The 23,994-nt window shown below is 36.7% G+C and overlaps 1 long non-coding RNA gene across 1 annotated transcript in view; it reads right to left on the bottom strand.

The window, feature by feature from the left end:
* Positions 1-19,331: 19,331 nt before the first annotated feature.
* Positions 19,332-23,994, bottom strand: part of LOC131675644 (uncharacterized) — a 152,628-nt gene continuing 147,965 nt past the window's right edge. Inside the window, exon 4 of the long non-coding RNA XR_009303093.1 lies at positions 19,332-19,823. This is a non-coding gene — a long non-coding RNA (uncharacterized LOC131675644). The remainder of the gene's footprint in view (positions 19,824-23,994) is intronic.

Raw genomic sequence — 23,994 nt, 5'->3', positions numbered from 1 at the left:
TTGCAACCCAGATACATAGTAACAGGCATTATTTAAAAATTAAATAACTCCAGAAATATTAATCCTGAAAACTTAAAAATAAAAGTGAAAATTAATAAAATCTATCAATAGTGACATCCACTATAAATTTATTAATCAAAACTCTGTATACGCTATTTTAAATTCTAAATCCTTATGTTCTGAAATGTACACTTAAATTAAAACCAATTCTCAACTACACATGCCCTTTATTTAATCTATTATGTGAAGTAAGACAATTGTGATTGAATATGCGCCACCTATTGATTACATGGACACATATTGACGATTTTTAGAATTTTTTTATTTCTTATATTTTCTGATTGAAAATTCAAAAATTAAATAATTTTTCTAAATAGAGAATACAATGTACACTATAATTATTAAATTATTCAAAATGTAATGCACCCATTTGGAGAGTCAATTGCAATAAAAAAAAATTATGTAATTAAAAAAAATGTAAGCATTTTTAAATTGCTATGATTTTTTCATTGCAATGACGATGATTTTTTTGTTTTACTTGTCATTGCATATTGTGGGGGTGTTGCCCCATCTAGAAGGTTTTTTTTCATCAAGATAATAAATCATGCCATGAATATATATTTTCTATTCTATCAAAAATTTCATTTTTTTGCTAATTTTTTAAGGAATTGAATATATTCATTTATTGATGGGGATGATTAAACCAGTCTAAAAGAGATAGATTGAAAAAAAAAACTGTAGAAATGATTAACCCATTAACGCCGAAAAAGCCAAAAATCTTAACTTTACTTTGCGTTTATTTTTGAAGTACTTAAACATCAAGAATATGTCTAAAAATTACTTACTTTATGTTTTTGGGGTCGCTCTACAAGACTCTTAGGGTCAAAATGATGATTAGATTTCAAGAAAAAAAAATATGGCGACTTTTTTCGAAAAAAGAACTGTTTCGAAAATAGCATGTTTTTATTCAACAAAAATGAGCACAAGTTTGCACAAACATTTCAAACTTTCGAAATAAGACCTATAAAAATTAAAAATTCCAAAATGTACGTCTCAAAATAGCGGGGAAGTAGAAATTTCTTTTTTAACTTCAGAAGCGTTTTTCTTGAAAATTAAAGACTTTCGCGAAAAATTTTTAGAAACAAAATGTCTTAAAATTGGCCAAGAAATATTCTCAAATTTTTTCAGTTTTTTTTGAGACAATTTTCGACTTTTTGGAAAATGCAAAATCCAATTCTCCAAAAATCTCCAAAAATTCTGAAAAAAATTTGATAGTATTCCTTGACTGATTTTAAGACTTTTTTGTTCTTAGAAATTTTTCGCTAGTCTTTAGTTTTCGAGAAAAACGCTTCTGGAGTTGAAAAAGAAATTACTAATTCGCTGCCATTTTGAGACGTACATTTTGGAATTTTTAATTTTTATAGGTCATATTTCGAAAGTTTGAAATGTTTGTGCAAACTTGTGCTCATTTTTTATGAATAAAAACATGCTATTTTGATAGAAAATTTGATTTTTAAATTTTTCTCGACAAATTTTTCAGTGCTTTTTTCGAAAAAAGTCGCCATATTTTTTTTTCTTGAAATCTAATCATCATTTTGACTTTAAGAGTCTTGTAAAGCGACCCCAAAAACATAAAGTAAGTAATTTTTAGACATATTCTTGATGTTTAAGTACTTCAAAAATAAACGCAAAGTAAAGTTTAGATTTTTGGCTTTTTCGGCGTTAATGGGTTAATCATTTCTACAGTTTTTTTTTCAATCTATCTCTTTTAGACAGGTTTAATCATCCCCATCAATAAATGAATATATTCAATTCCTTAAAAAATTAGCAAAAAAATGAAATTTTTGATAGAATAGAAAATATATATTCATGGCATGATTTATTATCTTAATATCACCGGCCACCACCTGCCAGGGTCGTGACACTTGTCTACGACCCATCAGCCCGCAAAGTGCCCGTTGTTCAACCTTGCATTGCTGACATACCAGGCCAATCTTCACGTACTCCCTGACCTGATTATACATCTTAGGCCAGTAATACAAGCGCCCAGCCCTATAGAACGTACGCTCTTGTCCTTGATGCCCTGCCGTCAAAGCATCATGGACCTCCTAGAGCACTTGGTGCCTTTACTCTCTAAGCACCGTAAGCTTCCAGGCTTCCTCGTTGTCGATGGATCGTTCACCGTCCTCATCAGGCTGATAGTGATACAGCCTTCCCCCAACTACCTTCCATGTTAGGTGTGAGTATGGGTCATGGCATAACTCCTGGTATTGTTGCAAATACCAGGCATCAGTGGTCTCCGGCCGACAATTTATAAAACTCAATTCAGTCCCCTCCTCCTCATAGACCCTAAACAATGCGTCCGGCACCACATTGAGATCTCCCCTTCGATATTCAAAATTCGAAGACATTGCCTTGCAATGCTAGCGTCCAATGCGCTAGTCTTTCCGTGGGATTTCTCATACTGTGGAGCCATTTCAGGCGACTATGATCAGTGATGACCTTGATGTGATGCTTTTCAATGTACGGCCGGAATTTCCAATGGTCCCTACCACTACCAAGCACTCTCTCTCTCTCTCTCCTCTCTCTCTCTCTCTCTCTCTCTCTCTCTCTCTCTCTCGGAGACTGTATAATTTCTCTCAGCACTGTTGAGTAATCGGCTGGCGTATTCGATTTCACGCTTCTCTCCATCGACATCCTGCGTGGGGACTGCCCCGATTCCATTGTCACTGTCGACAATTTGTAGTATAAATTGACCGCAAGGATCGGGTGGTTGCAGTAGTGGGGCGGAAGTCATCGCCTCCTGCAACCTCGTGAAAGCTCACTCTAGCTCCTCCTCCCAAGAGAAACGTACTTTTTTTTCGTCAGGCGGTTTATACTCCAGTATCGGTCGTATCTTCTCGGGATCTGGTCTTACTCTGTTCTGGTTCACGAGAACTCCCAAGTACCTTATTTCCGTTTTACAGAAGTGGCTTTTGGTTTTTTTGATGGTTAGGCCCGCACCCAAAATTCTCTTTAATACCATTTCCAGGTGCTGCTATGCTCCTCAATTGACGGCGAAACTACAATTACGTCGTCAAGGTAGGCAAAAGCGAATAGATCCATATCCGGGTCTATCACCTTATCCATCAACCTCAGGAAGGTCGCCCCCGCGTATGACAGTCCGAACGGTATCCTCTTGAATTGAAAATGCCCCAACCCCGGTACTGTAAACGCCGATGTCGGACGCGACTCTTCCTTTTGGGGAATCTGATGGTACGCGTTGCTTAAGTCCAGCGTGGATATCAACTTGGCATCCCTTATCCGTATTAGGATGTCATTCATATATGGCAAACGATAGGCATCTGATTTGGTTATTGCGTTTACCTTTTGGTAATACACGCAGAATCTATACTTTCCATCAGCCTTCTTTATCATCACCAGTAGACTTGACCATCCGCTGGTCGCTGGTTCGATTACATCTTTTTCCAGCATATCCTTGACCAGCCCGTGCATTTCCTTTCGCACTCTGTCAGAAACAGAACATTCGTCGTGCTTCTCAGCGGCTTTTTCCCTTCCACTGCTGCTACGACGATAGGCTTGCTCCTACTTGTGGATTCCTTCGGCAGGGGAGCTTTTTGTGTAGGGATCCGAATCTTTCAGGTCTTCGGGTTACTCGATCCTCATATCTATCGAGTCTTCTCCCTCCTTCACAACTTGCACGTGGCCACCTGATCCTTCCAGGATGACCACCCCTTTCTCTGCCGAGGGCTGGCATCAGGCTCGATCGCCTTCTGCTCCATTGCTCTGCTAGGTCCCGGGCTCGTTTGATATAGCCGGGATCTTTCTCCTACGACCTGTTTGGATCCTTGGGTCACCGACAACTTGCTCTTTCCAGTCGACGACCCGCGGCGAGATGTCAAACTTACTGGAAGCGCAAAGATGACCTCTTTTCATCGTTCTCCTTGTCGTTTCTCTTGTTGCAATCTGCGCAAAACTTGGGGCTCAAAACCAATTTGCCACAAGAGGAACAGTGAAGAGGCTTCGTGAAGTCTATCTTTCGCCTCTGTCCTTCTCCCCGCTCGTCAGGAGACCTAGGAGGATGAGAATTCCTCCTTCTCCCACACCATCGGCTTTTGCGTTGTTCAGGAGGGCTGTCCTGCCTTTCCTTGGCCATTTTGCGCAGGATTCTCTCTATGCCCTCCAGACGCTCCTCTATCTTCTTATCAGATCCATCTTCGTATAAGCCAATACCGTTACCAACTCGGTGGGCCTCCTGGCAGGGTTTTCCACGCCCTGTTCGCGCTGCGGATCTCCCTCCTTCTTTGCACGCCCCTTCCCTTCGCTGGCTAATGCAGCGGTTTGAGATTTATTACCAGCCATTCTTTTGCTCGGTTGGTATGCGTGCTGAGGAAAGATCGTCGAGTTTGAGTCCGTGAATACTCGTAAACGCCGACCGTAAGACAAAGTATTTTATACTTCGGTCGTTCTCCTGTTGAACTCGCGATTGATGTCAGCTCGCTACGACCCAGTTGAATCTGGATGTTCGAAAGGAGGTTTCCATGCAACAGGTCCAATAACCTCTCCAAGGGCATTGGTGGTTCCAATCTATTGACAAGAGCTACCAGGTTGGACACGTAGTCTCTCACTAATTCGTCTTCGCCCTGGAATCGATTGTGCGCTTCCTGCAACAGCCTTTATTTCTGTTGCGTACTGGTGCCGAACCATTTTCAGGCGTCGGCGACGGATTCGGCGTAACTGAGCCACTGGTGCTTGTTGTTATCGTACCAGGTCCTCGTATTATCTCCGAGGATCTCTGATATTGAACAAAGCACCTCATCATCGGTTAGTCCTGCGCCCACGCGCAGGTCTTCTAACCGCGACAGAAACGTGTCCACGCTCTATGCCCTACTATCCGCAAATCTCAATTTCCTTCCGCGGACAATTTTTCCCACATCTCTGGTTGTAGAGAGCCCTGAGGATAGATGGGGAACGGTGCCAAACGATCCTCTTCAACTTCTTTGTCGAACTGGTACGGATCTCCCGTAATCCCCAGGATCCTCTTCGCCTCCTCTTCTTTGGAGGGTTTCCGGTGGGGTGACATCCCTTCTCCTGGGTACGGGTCTTGGAGAAGCCGGTGAGCTTCCCAGAATCTCAGAGTCGTAATGGCAGGTGAATGTGTCCTGGAAGTCCACATTGCGCCTGGGGCGCGGTTGAATCGAGTCACGCTGGGAATAACGGGCTGCATCGGCCATTTCATGTATTCCGTCCTCCAGCTCTCGTATTCTTTGGCGCATGTCCTACGCCTCTCGTTCCGCACACACCTGTATGCCCTGGAGAGTTTGAAGGGTCTCTAGGATCCGACTGATCAGCTTGCGGTTGCGGTCGATTCCCTCTTTCAGGTACTCTATATACCAAAAGGCTTCGCTCAAGGATAGTTCTCCTTGGAACTCCTTCCGGCTCCAGGACTCCTGCGACCTTAGATCCGGGTTGCTCCTTCTTCTCTCCCCCTCCTCCTATTCCTGGGTGTGAAGTACCCTCTGGAGCTCATCCTCTTCTAGGCGGCTGGCTTCAATCTCCGAGTCCTCGTTCAGGCAGGCGAATGTCCTTGACATATTTGTCAAGGTTATTCCCTCCCTGTTGATGAGTCTCAGAGGATGGTCACTGTGCTCCTCTGCATTGAGGTTTTCCAACTCGTCGCAGATCAAGACACGCTTGTCGGATGCGCCTCCTGCGCCCCACCACCCTTCACTACGTATGGTCTCCTCAAAATCTGCGACGCTGTATACTCATCCAGCAACCATCTCCCTAGCCTAGCCGCCTGCTGGATGAAGCTGGATGAATCTTGCCTATGCACAGGTGTAGGATGTGGTCGAGGTTTAAAATCTCAACCTATTCGACCACTACCGCTTCCTATCATCCAATGTATGAGCGGGGTATACACTAATTAATGTAACTACCCTTACTGCCTTCTTTTCAAGGCGCAAACTCGCGAGATTATGAGCGTGTGCAGTCCCCGCAAATTATCTAATAATAAGAAAAATATCCTATCTAAGGTTGGAGTCCGCTGTTTGCTTGCTTCGCATCGCTAATATTTCTGGGCTGCATACTTGGGTCGCGCTCTCTGCTTATATCGTTGCTCAGGTGCTTCCGGTCCCCATTTATCCACTAAACTGTGGCTCAAATAGGCTAGCATCTGATAATTAAAAACAACGATTTGGAATCACTTCGATCTATTAATTATTACCGCTTTCGACCCTTATTTACAATAAATATTAAAATTTATACAAAAAAAGTCGAAATGATTCCCTTTTTCCCCTACAGAGGGCGCACCGCTCACTATCTCATGCTAACACCCGCTCAAAGCTTCCTAAGCGCTCGCGCAATCGTCTCTCTCTCTCCCGTGCGTCGATTACCTTCGACGCACAATCCTATTCGCACAAAACGGGTCTGAATATCAGTTGGGCGCCATGTAACGGGGTGGATTAGCTAGTACAAACGGAGTTTATTAAAGAACGAAATCCCACGATGTAGAGCTAACCGCCGCTCCGTTAAACAAGTATGATCATACGTGTATTCGCCTTTACGTTTGATACTTTTGTTTAGATGTCTTCTTTCCAACAGAATTAAACTCACCCTAAGTTACCTGACTTTTGACACTCGATCTATCTTAAGTGTGTGTGACCTAATGCTTATTCCAACTAATCCCGTAGATGAAATCGGTTTAAAATTTAACCGGTGATAGATCCGTTAAGCTAATAGGAAACGAAATAACGTAATGCGACGAATAAAGTTAATATCATTTATGAGTAGAAAATTACAGTCTTTGATGGGACGAAAAACTAACATGCACGAGAATAGGATTTACAATGATTAACAATTTTTTTTTTATTATGGATGATTAACAGTAATACGGGGGGAGAGAGAGAGAATTCGAAATTCTACCGTGAAACATTCTAACACTCGGCACGAATACAAAAATAACAGTCGCGATAAACAAAATATTCTCGTTAATATTTTGTCGCGCAGAAAAAAGGAGGTGCACTTACCCTGCGGTGCAATTACGGTGATCAGCCGTAATTGTTCAGGCAAATTGACTGTTGGTGCTCCTCATGAACCAACTGCGCTGTCTCGCTCGCTTCCAAGCTATTGTTGCTATACTTAATGCTACTATACGCTTGCTGCTGCTGTGATTGCCTCTGCGCTCACTCACGCACGTTTCGAATATCTCAAAAAACAACTTTTTATTGGCAAAACGGCGAAACACAGTGAAACTAATTTGGCGGTACTCTCTCAAATAACAGCTGAGGCTTAACTGAAAACTTTGAGCTCTCGCGCGCCCCTCTCTCTCGTAGACGTTCACTCTAGCATCGCGAGTGCTACCGAATCGCGAACGGATCGATTGATCGAATCGACTACCATTGCAATGTATGATCCGTCACATAATAGTATGAAGAAGATAATATCTATAACTCTAATCAAATTAGATTTGAGTTAAAAATTCACTCTAAATTAACATTAACCTAAGAAGGAACGTAAAAGTTGAGTGAGTTGTTCAATCAATTTCTGCAATAATTCACAGCTATAAGATACAATCGACAATAATTGCTGTAGGAAAATTACTTTCGCTCCTTTTTTAGTTATAAAGGAAACCAAGGATGATTTTGGATTGATAATATTAAAAAATGTACTTAAACCATCTAATGTGTACGTGATGGTATTAAAATCTGGTAAATTGACTAAAGATATCTGTAGTCTAAAAATACTGATTTTATACGACTTTCTAAGTATTCATTATATTTGCAGAACATTTCCAAACATGGTTGAAAGAAGCTCTTTATCGTAATGTGGATAGTTAAAATGTACTTCTAATAGATCCATGGATATTATCCAAAAGCTGTTTGAGAATCTACTGTCAAAGATAAACAGATCCATCTATTAAAATTGCACAAAGGTACAACATCAAAGATACAACCTTTAGATGTTTTTGATTTTAGAATTTGGTAAAACTTTGTAAGGCATTCCTCCGATAGTGTGATATTAAATGAACATTTATATTTACATTTAAGAAACGATGTTATAAAATTACAAGCACTCATTCACAATCAACTGTTTTCACCTGGATATCTCAATCGTTTTAAGTAAAGTTGGCTTAAAAGTGGACATATAGACAAAAAACCTATCCATTTTTATATTTTATTGAATTTAGATTTACACAAGCAGATCAAGTTTTATGTAAGACACTTGGATGTAAAAATGTTACTATTATGAGATGTTTATGGTGTCGGAAATCTTTATGCCTTGAACATTATTTCGAAGTATTTCATTATTGTACAAACTATGTACCATAACTAACAATATTACACATGTTTTACAATTAAAGTTGTATGATTGTTAAACCTGCTTACACTCGCATAAGTAAAAGAAGATCATGTTATAATTATTTTAATTTCTATTGATAAATGATCTTTTTATGAATTACTAATTATTGAAATAAATTAAGATTTTTCTTTCTGAAATTGTTACTATTTTTTATAGCTTGTTACGTCAATGTGTATATTTTATATTCTTTAAAGTTAAATTTTATTTTTATTTTTTTAACTTTCTGTTTTACATGTAAAAATTTGCAGATAAAATATTTTTATTTCCAATAGATTTGGATTTTTTTCACAATAGTATATTATAATTTATTTAAAATAAATTTTTTGTAGGTTATCATGTAAAAAAATATTTTTAATTAAAAATGCATGAGTTATAACTCCATAGTATACAAATAATCTTCATAAGACAGATTATGAAGTAAATGAAGACAGTATATGAAAGATAATTAATTAATATTACAATTATATTTTTTTTATGAAAGTCATGAAACACCTCGATTAAAATTTAATAATAATATATTTTAATTTAATTTAAGCAATTTTGAAAAGTTGGTACTCGAAAAATTGTAAAAAAAAATTTTCACTTTTACAATAAAAAAAAGTAAGGGTTGCAACTCTTTGGAGTACAAATACTTGTCATAAAACTGTTATCATATAACAAACAATTTCGCGTTGGAATGACATAAAACATTAGTTTTTATTTAGAGATATTAAGAAAAGTTCATTTTCAAGGGTGATTTTTAAGGGCTGTTTTGACTCCCTAAAACGCTTCTCCTCCAATAAAGAAAATACGTCTCTTTTATTTTTTTATATTCTACAAAATATTACAGTTATATAAAAATCGGAGGCAAACACTCGGCAAGGGTTCCTTCTTTCAATAATACATACTCTACCAGATAATCATTGGCATATGTCGTTGTTAATAGAAATTTCTAACAATGGGATATTCTTAATAATTAATCTATCAAATAATATGTTATAGGTTTTGTTCTCAAAATACACTGAATAGTACAAATTTCTATAGACCAGTTGGGAGTAAATCCTTTTTCAAAAACGTGCTTACACTTGCTCACTCGCACTAAATCTCCTACTCAGAATTTTGGTTTCTTGATAAAAAGACGTTGGTCCTAAAAGTATCGTCTGAACAATTGCATTTTTTTAGTTTCTTTTAATTTTATAATTGCTTTAATTTCATATCACACTTTCAATTCCGCCCTTATCTTGTTTCCAGATTTTTAAATATTATTTATTACAATCGTGAGCGTGTTAACGTCAGATGCACTAGCTATTCGCAACTTTCATAAGTTTACAGTATCCTTATTTCTTTAAGGATCAGCTAGACTATCAATTTTTTTGTTATCAACGTCATATTAACCATCTTTAGTGAGTTCATAACCGTGAGAGCTCTTCAATTCGCCTCAAAACACATCAACATCATGATGATGCTTATGATGAAAATACTGCTTCTCTCTTTTTATATAATTCAAAATCTCATTGTTCTGTTGCTTTACAACAACTTTTAAATCACTCATATTTTTCTACAATTGAGTTTTTATACTCTTGAAACTATTTATTTTAGCTTCAATCAACTGACTATCAAAGTATAAGATTACTGTGCTATTGGCTTCACGAAAATAAGGAACATTACAAATACTTTTATTATCTACATCATTGTAAGAAACGCCGAAAGTAAGATCCTCAAACCGTATTCGAGAGGCGTAAGCGACAAATTTTGGGAAAAAGCAATAAAATTTGACCAGCGCGTGAAGGTTGTGAGGGGCGGGAGTTCGAGCGATCTCGGTGACAATAGCGTTAATGAACGAGTGCGAGCCACGTGTGACGCAGACGTGTCCCATTATATTCCTTTTAGGTTCTTCGAAGCCCTGCGTCGTAAGCCGTTCTTGAGTTCGTGCGCGATTGTTTACAATTAATGAACCGGGATGTTGAATGTATATGCCTCGTCTTTTTGCCGCTCCTTGTCTTGCTCATGGACGTGCGCGAGCGCTTGGAAGGCGTACTCGTGGCCGTGATGCCCCATCAGCTTTGAGGAGTTATCTCCTGGAGGCTGAAGAATTGAGCAACAATCAGCGTTACGTAAGTTGCGTAAATACGGGAAGGGTAATCACATGTTACCCTAGACCGGCAGGCAAGCAGACAAGGGAGCGGATAAGCGAGAGTGAGGGCGAAAGATCGAATGGAGGGGCAAACGAAGAAACTCGCGTCCGGACTGAGCGTAGAAGGTTTCCGCGGTTGGTTTCTAAAATCTTTTGTTCGGCAAGCTTGCTGCGACCCAAGCGACAACCATATGCGCGACACATGAACCATTAGATAAGTAGGGTATTAGATAAGTTATATAGTGCTGTAAAAGTTTGAGCGACATGTGTGACTGCTGGCAGATCTTATCTTCGGTTAGTTTCCCTAACATTGCCTGCCGAAAACCTGTAGCGCCTCTAGCGGAAGGATTCCGCCGAGCGAGGCAGAGCATGAAAGAACCAGCACTGTTGGTCCAGCCAGCAAGCGCGCAAGTCGCTCATTCTTGCTCTCGGGAGTTAATTGTAAACTAAATAATAAAAAAACTAAGAAAACTCATACTATTATTTCCTGCTCACCTCACCCTTATCAATCATATTAATCATCTTCAGTGATTCTATACTCTATGCTAGGAGGAATTCAATTACTCTCCTTTCTATTCAGCTCACGATCACACACATCGCCACTCATTTAAATACTAATAAATATTCAGAATTCTCTTAATATAGACGGTGTTTCATATCAATCTATCCAAATATCTCTCAATGCAAGCCAGATACAAAAAAATGGTTTAAACAGAAATTGTTTGTGCCGATGGGGATCAACATTTGTTCAACTTTAATTTGACCTTGAGATAATTGTTCAAAGCCATTTCAAAGTTAATATTTTTTTTAATGAGAATCCCTATTTCTGATGTTGAAGTAGGATGGAGCGGGAAATTTTACATCCAAAACCGTTATTAAAATATATTTTTTGTAACCTCCATAAGGTTAAATCAAGGTAAAAAGCTTAAAAAATGGTCTGATCGCGAAATGTCATAGTTGTCTTAAGCAGAACAAGGCTTGATAAACTTAACAAATCAAAGAATGTCTCCTTTGTAAATGCAACTCAGTGTGCTGTCTAACTGCTACGCGATAATTACCATTACATTACCCTAAAAATATTATCATGTCAACTATTTGATCAGCTTGATAATTCATAGATACGAAGGTCGTTTGAGAAGTCCCTGCAAAAATAAAAACTGCTTAATTCTTATTAATAAATCTTTTTTATTTTTCAACATAGTATCCTTTTAGGCTTAAACATTTTATCCAACGCTGCTCTAGTTTGTTACTCCCTTCTAAATAATAGGATTTGTCCAAGTCTGTAAAATAGGCATTCGCTTCTGCAATCACCTCCTCGTTAGAATAAAATCTTTTTCCCGCCAGTCATTTTTTCATATTAGGGAACAAATAGTAGTCCGACGGAGCCAAGTCTGGAGAATAGGGGGGATGTGAAACGAGTTGGAACCCTATCTCCATCAGTTTTGCGGCCACAACTGCTGAGGCGTGAGCTAGCGCATTGTCGTGGTGGAAGAGGACTTTTTTGTGGGCAAATCGTGGACGTTTCTCTAGCAACTCGATTTTCAAACGATCCAATAACGATGAATAATATTCGTCTGTAATGGTTTTACCCTTTCCAGATAGTCGATGAAGATTATTCCTTGCGAATCCCAAAAGACAGTCGCCATAATCTTCCCGGCCGAAGGAATTGTCTTCGCCTTTTTCGGAGCAGATTCCCCCTTGGTAACCCATTGTTTAGACTATTCTTTGGTCTCACGAGTGTAGTGATGTATCACGGCGGTCCTGAAGTAGGTTTAAATCGAAGGTCCTTGCACTCTCAAAATTCCAACAGGGTATCTTTTTAGGATGTTTCCTGAGCAGTTTGAGCTCAAAACGAAAATCGATGATTGGGCCTTTTTTGAAAAAACCATTTTTTAAGTTTTCAATGCAAAAATAATTCATTTTTTATCAGTATCTATTCAAATACACAATTCATGCTACTTTAAATTATATTATTAGTATAGGTCACTAGAATTTCGGATTTATAATTAATAAGGCTATAATAAATAATTTTATAAAAAAAAATTTATTTCTCAACAATAGGAAAAATTAATATTCACAAAAAAATCATACATGATGTGAATTGTATTCACATACAGCTCTCAACAATTGTTTTTCATAATTCGGGTTGCTATTTGAAACCTTGTACTTGTCCCAGGTCTTAGAAAAGTCAAAGTGCACAGACTCTATGGCCTGTTCACTGTAATAACCTAAACCCTTTTGCATTTCTACACAAAAATCGCGCACATGAAAAAAAACTGCATGAAATTTTGGTGTCACTGGGATACCTACATCTAAATAACTCTGTTAAAAATCAGAAATACATTTTTCAAATTCAGGTTGTAAATGCACGCCAAAACAGGCTTCTACAACATTATTGAATGTTTGAAACGCCTTAACGAATTTGAGACACCGTATACTGCAAAGCGATCTTAGAACATCTACTTTACTTAGTAAGATTTTACATGAATTGCCTTTGAAACCTGAGTTTCCTTGCGTTATTTCACGTTCCACATGACATGACTTGGCCCATTTCTCAGCATCATTTTCAAATTGCTTAAGCATATGATCATACAAAGTATTCACTACCCCTAACATTAAATGCAATTCTCGAGGTGGTATCACTTCTAAAACCAGTTTATCTTCTTTAGTTTGTATAATAGGAACATTCGTGCAGTTCTTGTACTCTTTTGCTTTTTTTTCTTACCCCCTGATTTTATCCAATTTGCATAATTCTCAAAAATATTCCCTATAGTTCTATGAATTCCAATTTCATCCAATTTATTTTTTTCTACATAGCACCATGTACATGGAAACTTACTTGCATGCGTCATTATTGCAACAATAATATTAGCAAGTTTAAGATCTGTTGCTATCGTTCCCTCAAAATTATTAATCTTCAACTCAGACCACAACTGATAAACATTAGCATAGTTTTCTTGCGTGTAAGGCGCCAATGCAAGTATAAATATTTTTTTTACACTTGAGTCCTTAAATTTTTTAGCGCCGATGCCATCTTTGTAAGATTGACGAGTATTTTTTTTCTCGGAGGTCTGTGCCGCTGATTGGGATTTCGACTGAACGGAAAGACAAACTTTCAAAAATCCGCGTCCTCCATCAATACCAAATTTTAAAAGTACATCGTCAACTTCACGTGATTCTTTGACATGTTCAATCAATTTTTTTACATTATTACAATATACCACAGATTCAAACTTTTCAGAAACTTCATCACCTTTATTCTTAACAAATTCGAACTTTTTTGCATCAAAATAGTCATCTATGGAGTGATTATTCAATAGCAGCTTATTTTTCAAATTAGGTTCGATGATTTTACGATCTTTAAAAGCAATCCGAATACAAGAGGCGATACCACATATAGTTTTGTAACTGATATTGTAATTAGTTTGAATTTTAAGAAAATCATCAGCACTCAATATACACTGTTTTTTTTGTTTCTCGAACTTTGCTATATTGTTATTTTTTCCTATAGCCACTTGAAGTTTTTTCCCTCGTCTTTGAGATAATAACACTACACGTTCTTTTGATTTATCACTCGATTTACTTTTATCACTTTCAATATTTTTCAAAATTAGCGCAGTAAGTTGTTCCTTTTCCTGTGAATTACACGACTCTTTGATGGAATTACTCAAATTAGGTATACGATTAGATTTCTTACAGACATGACTTTTGCCTTTGGCAATTACTCCGAAACACTTTGAACATTTCTTCTGAGTACATGTATTCTTTTTTACATCAGATGATTTTGGATTGATTTGAAAAACCTTTCGAATAGGAGCATTCCATCTCCACTCATTCCCATTCATTCTACCAACTATGCAATATTCACATTGACATATTTTATTTTCACGAGATCTAGTACTGTCCCTGATGTCGAACTTTGGAAAAACAATTTGCTCAACTTGTTGTTTTGAGTCAAAGCGGTAAAGATTTCTCTTGCAACTGGCACAAATCACGTGCGGGAGGCATTCATTTGTAGAATCGTAATTATCGAACAAATTTTCTATTTTTTTTGTATCACAGTCGCAATATTCACCATCACATTTTTCTTGTCAAAGCATAATAAACAGACCGTATCATGATTTTCTTGGTGTGAGCGCAAATGCGATTTACTTTTATGCAACATCGTAGCGCGAAAGAATATCACTAACCGAATGTTATTTCGTAGATTGACTTCTTACGACTGTCAAATAATATTGTCCTCGCAAATTTTCAGATCGAGTCAATACTGAAAATTCCAAGAAAACCGTACGCGTGAACTATCGAGGTTTCGCGCTCTGTTTACAAACAACCCATGTATAATGCGTCGAAGTCAAATCTGTATTCAGAAGTTGAATTAAATTTGGAAGCAAATAATATTAATCCCTTTGTCAAGTAAAATATATCAAAACGTAAGAACTCATTATTTATAAGAATAAATTAAATTTCATATATTAATTATAATTGAAATATTTTTTTTGCATGAACACATTTTTATCTATGAACGAAATGAAAATTCACATTAATGAAAAGAGACGATAATTCAACATAGGAAGGCATACATTTGTATTTCAATAGATAAAAAAATGAATTATTTTTGCATTGAAAACTTAAAAAATGGTTTTTTCAAAAACGGCCCAATCATCGATTTTCGTTTTGAGCTCAAACTGCTCAGGAAACATCCTAAAAAGATACCCCGTTGGAATTTTGAGAGTGCAAGGACCTTCGATTTAAACCTACTTCAGGACCGCCGTGGTATCCATGTTTCATCTACAGTGATGAAACCACGCTTAAAGTCTTGCGGATTTTCCTGGAACAGCTGCAAACCATTCTTGCAACACTTCACACGATCTCGTTTTTGGTCAATCGTGAGCAATCGCGGCACTCATCTAGCGGGTGGCTTTTTCATGACCAAATGTTGGTGCAAAATATTATGTACCCGTTCGCTCGAGATGCCTATAGTACTAGCAATCTCACGTACCTTCACTCTTATGTCAGCCGTCATCATATCATGGATTTTATCAATGATTTCTGAAGTGGTAACCTCAACAGGGCGTCCAGAACGTTCAGCGTCTTTTGTGCTCATATGGCCATTCCAAAAATTTTGAAACCACTTATAAACCACTCTAATCGAAGGTGCACAATCACCATAATATTTATCAAGCTTCTGTTTAATCTCCTGAGGCGTTTTGCCTTTGAAAAAGTAATGTTTAATCAATACACGAAATTCTTTTTCGTCCATTTTTTTACAACTACTCGATTTCTTTGATTGAAACGAATGTAACACGCAAAGTAATTGGCCAATCTGGCTGAAACTTGGTGTATGCTCTTCCAAGATAACTAAAAATAATGGACTTTTCAAACGACCCTCGTACAATAAAAAAGAGGTCTGTACCGAAGAGCAGACCCATCAACTCATAAAATTTGATGTTCTAAAACCGAAATGCGGGACCAGAATTATGTCATCACCTTCATTTTGTATTAAAACTCAAGAAATCACTCTCCTGCATACGAAACTTCATGATTTCATGTGAAAAAGCGTTACGTAAAAAAATATAAAGTAAAACAAATTTGTATTTTTATCACAGATATTCTAAAACTAGTAAGCTTTCCCGCTCCAAATTACTACTTCCTAATCTCAAAACCCACGAGTCGGTCATTTTTAGCTTATAACTACGAGGGGGGGGGGGGGTCAATATGTCTTTACAAAATCCAAGAGATGGAGCTCGTCACGCTTAAATTATGATGTTTTTGGCAAGCAATACTACTAACTAGATATCGTACAAAGTTTCAGCTCGATTCATTAAGTCGTTTTTTTGTGAGCGTTGGTTGAACAAAAAGTTATTGGTTTATTTGAAAAATGAGTTGAGTTGAACGCCGTTCATGGCAAATCTGCCCCTGTGTTTAAGACTGTTTATAACTGGGTAAATGTATTTAAACGCGGCCGTACGACAACGAAAGATGAACATCGTTCCGGACGCCTCGTAGAAGTGAGTAAGCCTGAAATGGTCAACAAAATCCTCGATATGGTGTTGAATGATAGAAGATTAAAATTGCAAGAATTAGTTGAGGCCACAGGGGTATCAAAGGGTACAATCATTTCAATTTGGATGAAAAATTAGGAATGAAAAAAATATCAGCAAGATAGGTGACGCGTTTGCTCACTGTTGAAAACAAACGAACCCGCGTGGTTACCTCTGAGGCTCTTTTGGCACGCAGACGTCGTAATACGGAAGACTTTTGGTGTCGACTCGTAACTGTAGACGAAACATGGGTACACGACTACACTCCTGAAACCAAAGAACAGTCCAAACAAGACTCTTCAAGACAATGCTCAAGTTCACACATGTGCAGTTTCGATGGCAAAAATTAACGATTTAAAGTTCGAATTAATTGACCATCCACCATATTCGCCTGATTTGGCTCCCAATTACTTTTTCTTATTTCCTAACCTCAAAAAATAGATTGCCGGACAACGATTCACGTTGAATGAAGAAGTCATCGCCGAAACAAATGCCTATTTTAAGGGTTTTCAGAAATCATATTTTTCTGATGGCTTAAAAAAACTGGAAGGCCGTTTAATAAAATGTATCGACCTTCAAGGAGATTATATTGAAAAATAAAAAAAAATTACATACACAAAACTTTTTTTTCATTCTTTTTGTAAAAACTTATTGATCCCCCTCGTATTACATGATTCAAGTTTGTGTTTAATTTCTGCATTTGAGAGACTAAACTCGTTATCATTATAATCCGTGCAATCAAATAGAGATATTAATTTTGATATATTATAGTCATTTTTGCCTATATCGCGATCGGAATTCAATAAGATATGGTCATTATCACCATTGTTGTATTTTATTATGTTCAAAGAAGCATAATTTCTCATGTCGTTAGAATCATTAACATGACAATTTCTCAAATTGTCTACCTACTGATATCATCAAATTTTCCTGCTGGGTATTAATAATCATATTTAATTTTTCTTGCACATCAATATCCATAATGCAAGGTTTTATTAATTTTGTAAGAATTATATATATATGAAATTGTCTTTGTTGACAATATTCATTATCCGGTTCAATATCCTGAACTAAGTCTGCACGCGAATCTATCAGTGCGACTCACAATAATTCGATCTTATTTAGAAACAAGCGCTTAGTTGTATCCCGCATACATTTGTTTTGCGCGCTCTTTGAGTCTAGAGATACAATTACATTTAGTTTTCCGACTTCAACCCATTTGACTTGAATGATGGACCGAAATCAATATTTAAAATATCAAAAACATCGTCAGCTTGTTTTGCTATCTTCTTGCTAACAGGAGGAATAAGTTGTTCTTTACTTTGTTTATGATTCTTACTTCAATTTTCACGATATTCACCGATTTCTGCCACGGTTTCTTATATTTTTTTCATAAAAATTCCGTTTTGTCCATATTTATCATCGTTCGACTGTTCTTATTTATTTTTTTTTCTATTTTCCCTCTAAAAATTTTTAATCATCATTATCATTATCAAGTAATATTTGAAACAACATGTTCTTGTTTTTTAATCTTTGGCTAGAAAACGCGTCACGAATTCCTCTTTCGAAATGCTCACATAATTTCTTCGTTAATTCTTCTCTAGAAAATGATAATTGAAGTTCTTTCGCATAATTAAGAATCTTAGTTACGTAATTTATTCTACTTAATTTTCCACCAAAATATCGTGCTCTAGAATTTTTTTTACAGATATGTACTTGTCCAAATGATTTAAAAATTTTACCGGCCTTTCCGTATCTGTGCCTTTAAACATAGGAATCGGTATTTTGATTTTCGATACTATATCCTAGTTTGAGCTATTATGGCACATATTATTCAAATTTGACTTGTAAATCATGTTTTTAATTTCGTACAATTTTTCCTCAACTTTATTATTTGCTTCATTAATACGTGTTTGCAAATTTGACTTTACTTGCTGAATCAACTGATCTGTTTCGACCAACTTAACATACGTATAAAATTCTTGTATTAACTTCCCGAATTTATTTATTTTGAATTTCTCAAATTCATTTGCTAACATTTTAAATTTATCGTTCCACGATCTCATGGAATCTGATAACGCCTTTAACTGATCTTTACAAATATCAGACTCTATCCTTTACGTTAGCAATACTCTTTTTCCGGATCGTCTGTTAGCAAATCTAAAATTTTATCTACCTTTCGTCCTAGTTCGTTTTTATCATGATATAATTCAGTTAATCATCGTAATTGCATCAATTGCCTCTATCTGTTTATTGTTATATTTCTCGGTATCATCGTCAAATGACATCGTAGATAATTCATTCGACAGTCTGAATGATTTTCTCCTCTCTGCCATACTAACGGATATTTAAAACAAGACTATTAAGAAGGAAAAAACAAAAAAAAATAAGATTTGAAATACTGAGATTATCTAGTTAGAATTGACAAACGTCTTGAACCGAATTTGAATAAAGAATACTCGATTTGTTCTTCTATTCTTTCAAAATTTCTATCAATTCATTTGAATATGAATACTAAATCTTTGTGTAACTTTGCATTATCTTACTTCCATTTTTCAATTTCAGCACTGTTATCATTATTTTGATTTTGAACAATTACCAGTTCTAATTCTAATTTAATCGTAATACGCATCCTGTGATAAATTAAGCTGTTGTCGGTCTTGTCATATGTACTGTATTTAAATGCCCCGTATTACAAAAAATTTAAACGTGCAGTCTATTTATTTCTAACGTTGTTTGTATACCATTTACATAACTGAGACGTCAAGAAGCTGTGTCAGTATGCTATATGCATAACAAATCTACCTTGAATAAGAACCTTTATTTTGAGTTTACTTATACGTATTTACAATTACACCTCGAACCTATAAACGAAAAAAATATTTTTTACAATTTAAATGTCTTCTCTATTTACAGAATCGCATTATTCCAATGAAATTTACCAACTAATCACCAATGGAAAAATAATGTTAATAACAACTTATACTCTATCCTTATCCTATGCAAATTATATACAATTATTAAACATCGAGTCCTTGTTCGGGCACCAATTTGTGACCATTCGAGCAAATAAGGTTTTCTTTGTAGACCCGATGTCTTTGCGTTATATACGTATCAGGTAGAGAGATGAAAATCGAATTAAGCTTCCGTTGTACGTGCAAATAGCCTTGATGTATCGCCGCGGAAATACTTAATTCGATATGTAAAAGACAAATTTGAGTGTTTTTTCTATTGGACTCGTTCGTGAAGCCGGTCATGGTAGCACGGCGGAGCACCACTCTAGTTGCTTCTGTTTCTTCTGTTCTGGCCTGAAAGAAAATAGTTGTAAATTACTCACAGAATTTCTCTCGTATAGCGACAACGTAAATTCGTTCGCTCTTATATATACTTGTCTTATATATATTCTTATTTACATTTGTGAAAAATAAAAGGAAATTTTTTAACTACGGCTTAATTTTTGACAGATTTCAATAAAACATATTTTGAAATACTCGATAGAATATCTATTGACGAAAGTGACTGCTACATTTTCTATTCTTTACTCCTAACTCCTACTAAAAACCCTTCGTAACTTTAACAATATTTTTAAGCTCTTATAGAACAAAATATTATTAACAAAGCACTTATTAACAAAGCAATTTGTAAGGAGCACTGAAACGCGTTAAACCAAACTGGTATTTGTTAAATAATTGCTTTTATACTAGTGTTAAAAACGCGTTGTTCATGATCGACGAAACAAACACGCTATAGTAACGATTAATATACGTTAGTTTAAGTGTAATAAATTTTGTAAAAATAGCAACTTATAATAAATTAGCAATAAAAACCTTGTTTTTTCATAGTATACCCATACCAGAGAATTCATATTCTCTTAAGCTCTCAAACCCATCATTTAACAAATTCACGAATCCACCAACCCACTTACTCTCCAACTCTTTAAGCCTCCGATTCATAAACTCGCTAACCAAAAAATTTTCTTACTTTCAAACACCTAATTCAACAATCTGCTAATCCAAAAATAATAAACCCTTGAAGTATCTAACATTTTCACCCAATTATTATAAATCCACAAACTCACAAAGACACCCAATTCAAAACCTCTTGAATCCTAAGCACACTGCCTCTATAAGCTCGCTTGTTCCCATAAACTCACTAGATTACCAACACCATATTTGTAAAATTCACTTATTCTGCGTTTACCACGTACGATTTTTCTTTTTTCTTGTGAAAATATTAATTTAATTTGTTAATTTACAGTTGACTATTATTTAATTAATGACGAAATTAATCAAAAGAACAGTACCATATACATTTAATGATTTGAAAATATAAATAAATTAACATATGCATAAATCTACGTATATGTTAATGTTCTATATAACTTTTAAATTGATAACCAAATGCGCGTATACTTAATATAAGCTTGAATTATAGAAATTTAAAATATAATTTTTTTCCTTACTTTCAAATAACTTAAAATTTTTTGTTTTCACGTTAATGAATAAGTAATTATTAAAACGTAAAGATTTAAGTGTTATTTATTTTATCATTATTCATTAACAGACGGATATTTAATAATTATTTAAAAAGAAATCCTAACTTTAGTGAAGTGTGGGTTTACAAAAAAATTGAAATAAATAATTAGAAAACATTACTTGCTAAGTATTAATTAATTTTTAATAATGTTATTAAATTTAAAATATTATGATTTATGTGATATTATATGAAATAGGGTGGATAACCATGATAACCATGAAAGTTATATTGATTCGCTTATTAGTAGTATTCAAAGTAAATATTTGTTGTCTGACTGTGATGGAATTATTGTGAGGAAACATTTAAATAAAACCTATATTATCCAGTTCAAACAAAAATGGAGTGGTACTTAAAAAAAAAAAGATATTTTTAAAAATAAACATACAGATTTTCTTGTCAAAATAATTACTATAAAGTTAGATTATGAATCTTCTTCCAACCAGTTGACATCACCTAGTAATTCCTCGTCTTCATCAAAATGTATGATAGCGACAGGAAGACCGCGTTTATCTTTTGAAGAAGGATCTTCAAAAACGCAATATACTAGTGCTCTTGAGATTGCTAACAAGTATACAAAAGAAGAACTATCTCTGGCATTAAAATTTAAACTACAATCATCTAGAACTAAAAATATTTCTGAAAATAAAGTACCTGATGAAGAACCTGATAAACCTGATACTGAGTTGATTCATAAATTATCATGTAAATATGTTTTCTGACTTATATTTGTCATACCGCAAATATGAAAAATTAAAATCTTATAATCAATTGATTTTTAAAAACAAATTGTACCCACCATATGGGATGATCATGATGCAAAAAACGCCTGTTACCCAGAACATATAGAAATAACTAATTCTGGAGGAACGATTCACATCATATCTCTCCTTGACCATACTTTAAAACGAATTCTCATGATGTTTGATAAAACAGAATTATAAAAACTGAATAAAACTTTAGTTTTTGTAGGAAAGTATGGATTTGATGGATGTTCAGGGCAGCAAACAACAAGACAGCGTTTTATGAATAATTCTTTACATTTCAGTTCAAGTGGTGATGAGAATAATGATTATTACCAACAAAACTTTTCTGATGCATCTGTATTTATTGCAAATCTAGTACCTATTGAAGTAAGAACTTCTGATGGTAAAATAGTGTGGCTTGATAATAAACAATCTTCAACTTTGTATTGTCGTCCAATAAGCTTTGAATTTGTAAAGGAGAATGATATTAATACAATAAAAACTTATAAAAGAATTTCAAAACCATTGGAAAAAGTAAAAAATTATGAACTGAAATTTATGGATATGGAATTTAATATAACGTTTGATTTTATATGTACAACGATAGATGGTAAAGTGGGAAATGTTTTGAGAAACCAAAAATCTTCCAACTGCTGCAATATTTGTAAAGTTGTGTAACACGTACGTTAATAATTTAAGCCCGAACAACGTTGGATCACAAATTATTTAAGGGGAAAGGCTCGGAAGGCACACTCGCTTCGTTGCGGAAAATTAACGAGGGCTATGTCGTCCGGTAATATCGATAATCGCAATTTAACTAATTACGAGAGAGACAGGTTAAACAGAATAAACTCATCAGTTCAGCTATTTTACACTTTATTACAACAATAACGTACATACAGCGTTCGACGTGTGCGTCGGCCGAGTCCGGGCTAAATTCGGTCCGTGCGAATTAACGCACAGGAGACAGAACGTCACTTTACAACTTGTCCCGCGAATTCCGCGAGGGCGATGCGAGTTCACGCATGCAACCGCTCGTCCGCGTCCGGCCTATACGATGCTCGGAGAGAGAGAAATCGAGGCGCGCACCGAGAAACAAAAAGGGTACCTGATCTTGGGAGGGAGCGCTGCTGCAGAAGTCCGCGTCTTCTGGGCCAACGATGTCGTCCTCGAAAGGCGGGATTCTGGATGGATGCAGATGGTCCTGTCCTCCTTTTTTATTCCGTTCACTAGATATACTTTCGCTTATCGCACACACTTCTCGGTCACGAGGCTCAACTCTCTAAATTAATTGCTGGTCAAAGCCACACTGACTGCGATCTCGCGCCTTCCGCGACGTCTTACTCGCCCCTCCCTATAGGTACTCAAAAACGGCCGAGCGCCGCCGGCTACGCACACATGTGCGACTCATGCCGGCGACACTACTTCTCTCTCTCCTCCTCTGCTCTCCGTTCTTGCCCTATCCCTACAACGCCAGGCATCTCCGCCGATCAGGAATCAAACCTGCAACAAAGCCACATCGTGCGTCGATACTCGGTTTTAATCAACCAAGACCGATGTGGCAGCGGCTCAGGGGAAGGCACGCGGAAGAGAGGGAGAGGTGAACAGGGCAATCGAATTCAACGATCGATTCGCCCGTCACACCCCCTCCCAAGTCCAACGATACCCCAAATCATCGGTGGACGACCATCTCGACCTCCCCAGCACCGCCGCCATCGGTCTCGGGAATTCAGAGGGACATTGAACGGAAATAACACAAGGGTAACACTTGCACACGTCAACCATCAGACTTAACATTTACTTCAATTAAAATTACCTTTCACCACTACTCACCCCATTTGCCTTTAGTCGGTACTCCGGGCATCAGGTGTGCTGGCTTGCAACGCAAAGCGTCGCAGCCGCACCATCCTGATGTACTCGGCCGTGGTGGGGTGGCTAGGATTAACCGCCCCAGCCAGTCTACCTAACTCTTCGGCCTGTTCGTCCGTCCATGGCTTCCAAGCGTCGATCCTACTACCTCCGCTCGGGGTTGAAAAGGCTCCTCAGAGGGACCAGTAGCAGGATCAGTCCTCTCCGCATCGTCGCCGGATCCTGGCGGAGTGCGCCGCAGGGCAATCTCGGCGTCTCGTTGAAGAGAACTCGCAGCCTGGTGTTCTTGCCGCGCGTCCTCTCGCAGCCTTAAGACTGCAGCGTCCGGACC

Source organism: Phymastichus coffea, unplaced genomic scaffold (genome assembly GCF_024137745.1).
Source record: "Phymastichus coffea isolate CEN01 unplaced genomic scaffold, Cenicafe_Pcof_1.1 PCOF00027, whole genome shotgun sequence".
NCBI lineage: Eukaryota > Metazoa > Arthropoda > Insecta > Hymenoptera > Eulophidae > Phymastichus > Phymastichus coffea.
Note: the sequence above shows the minus strand (reverse complement) of the source record. Positions and strands in the feature narration are given on the sequence as shown.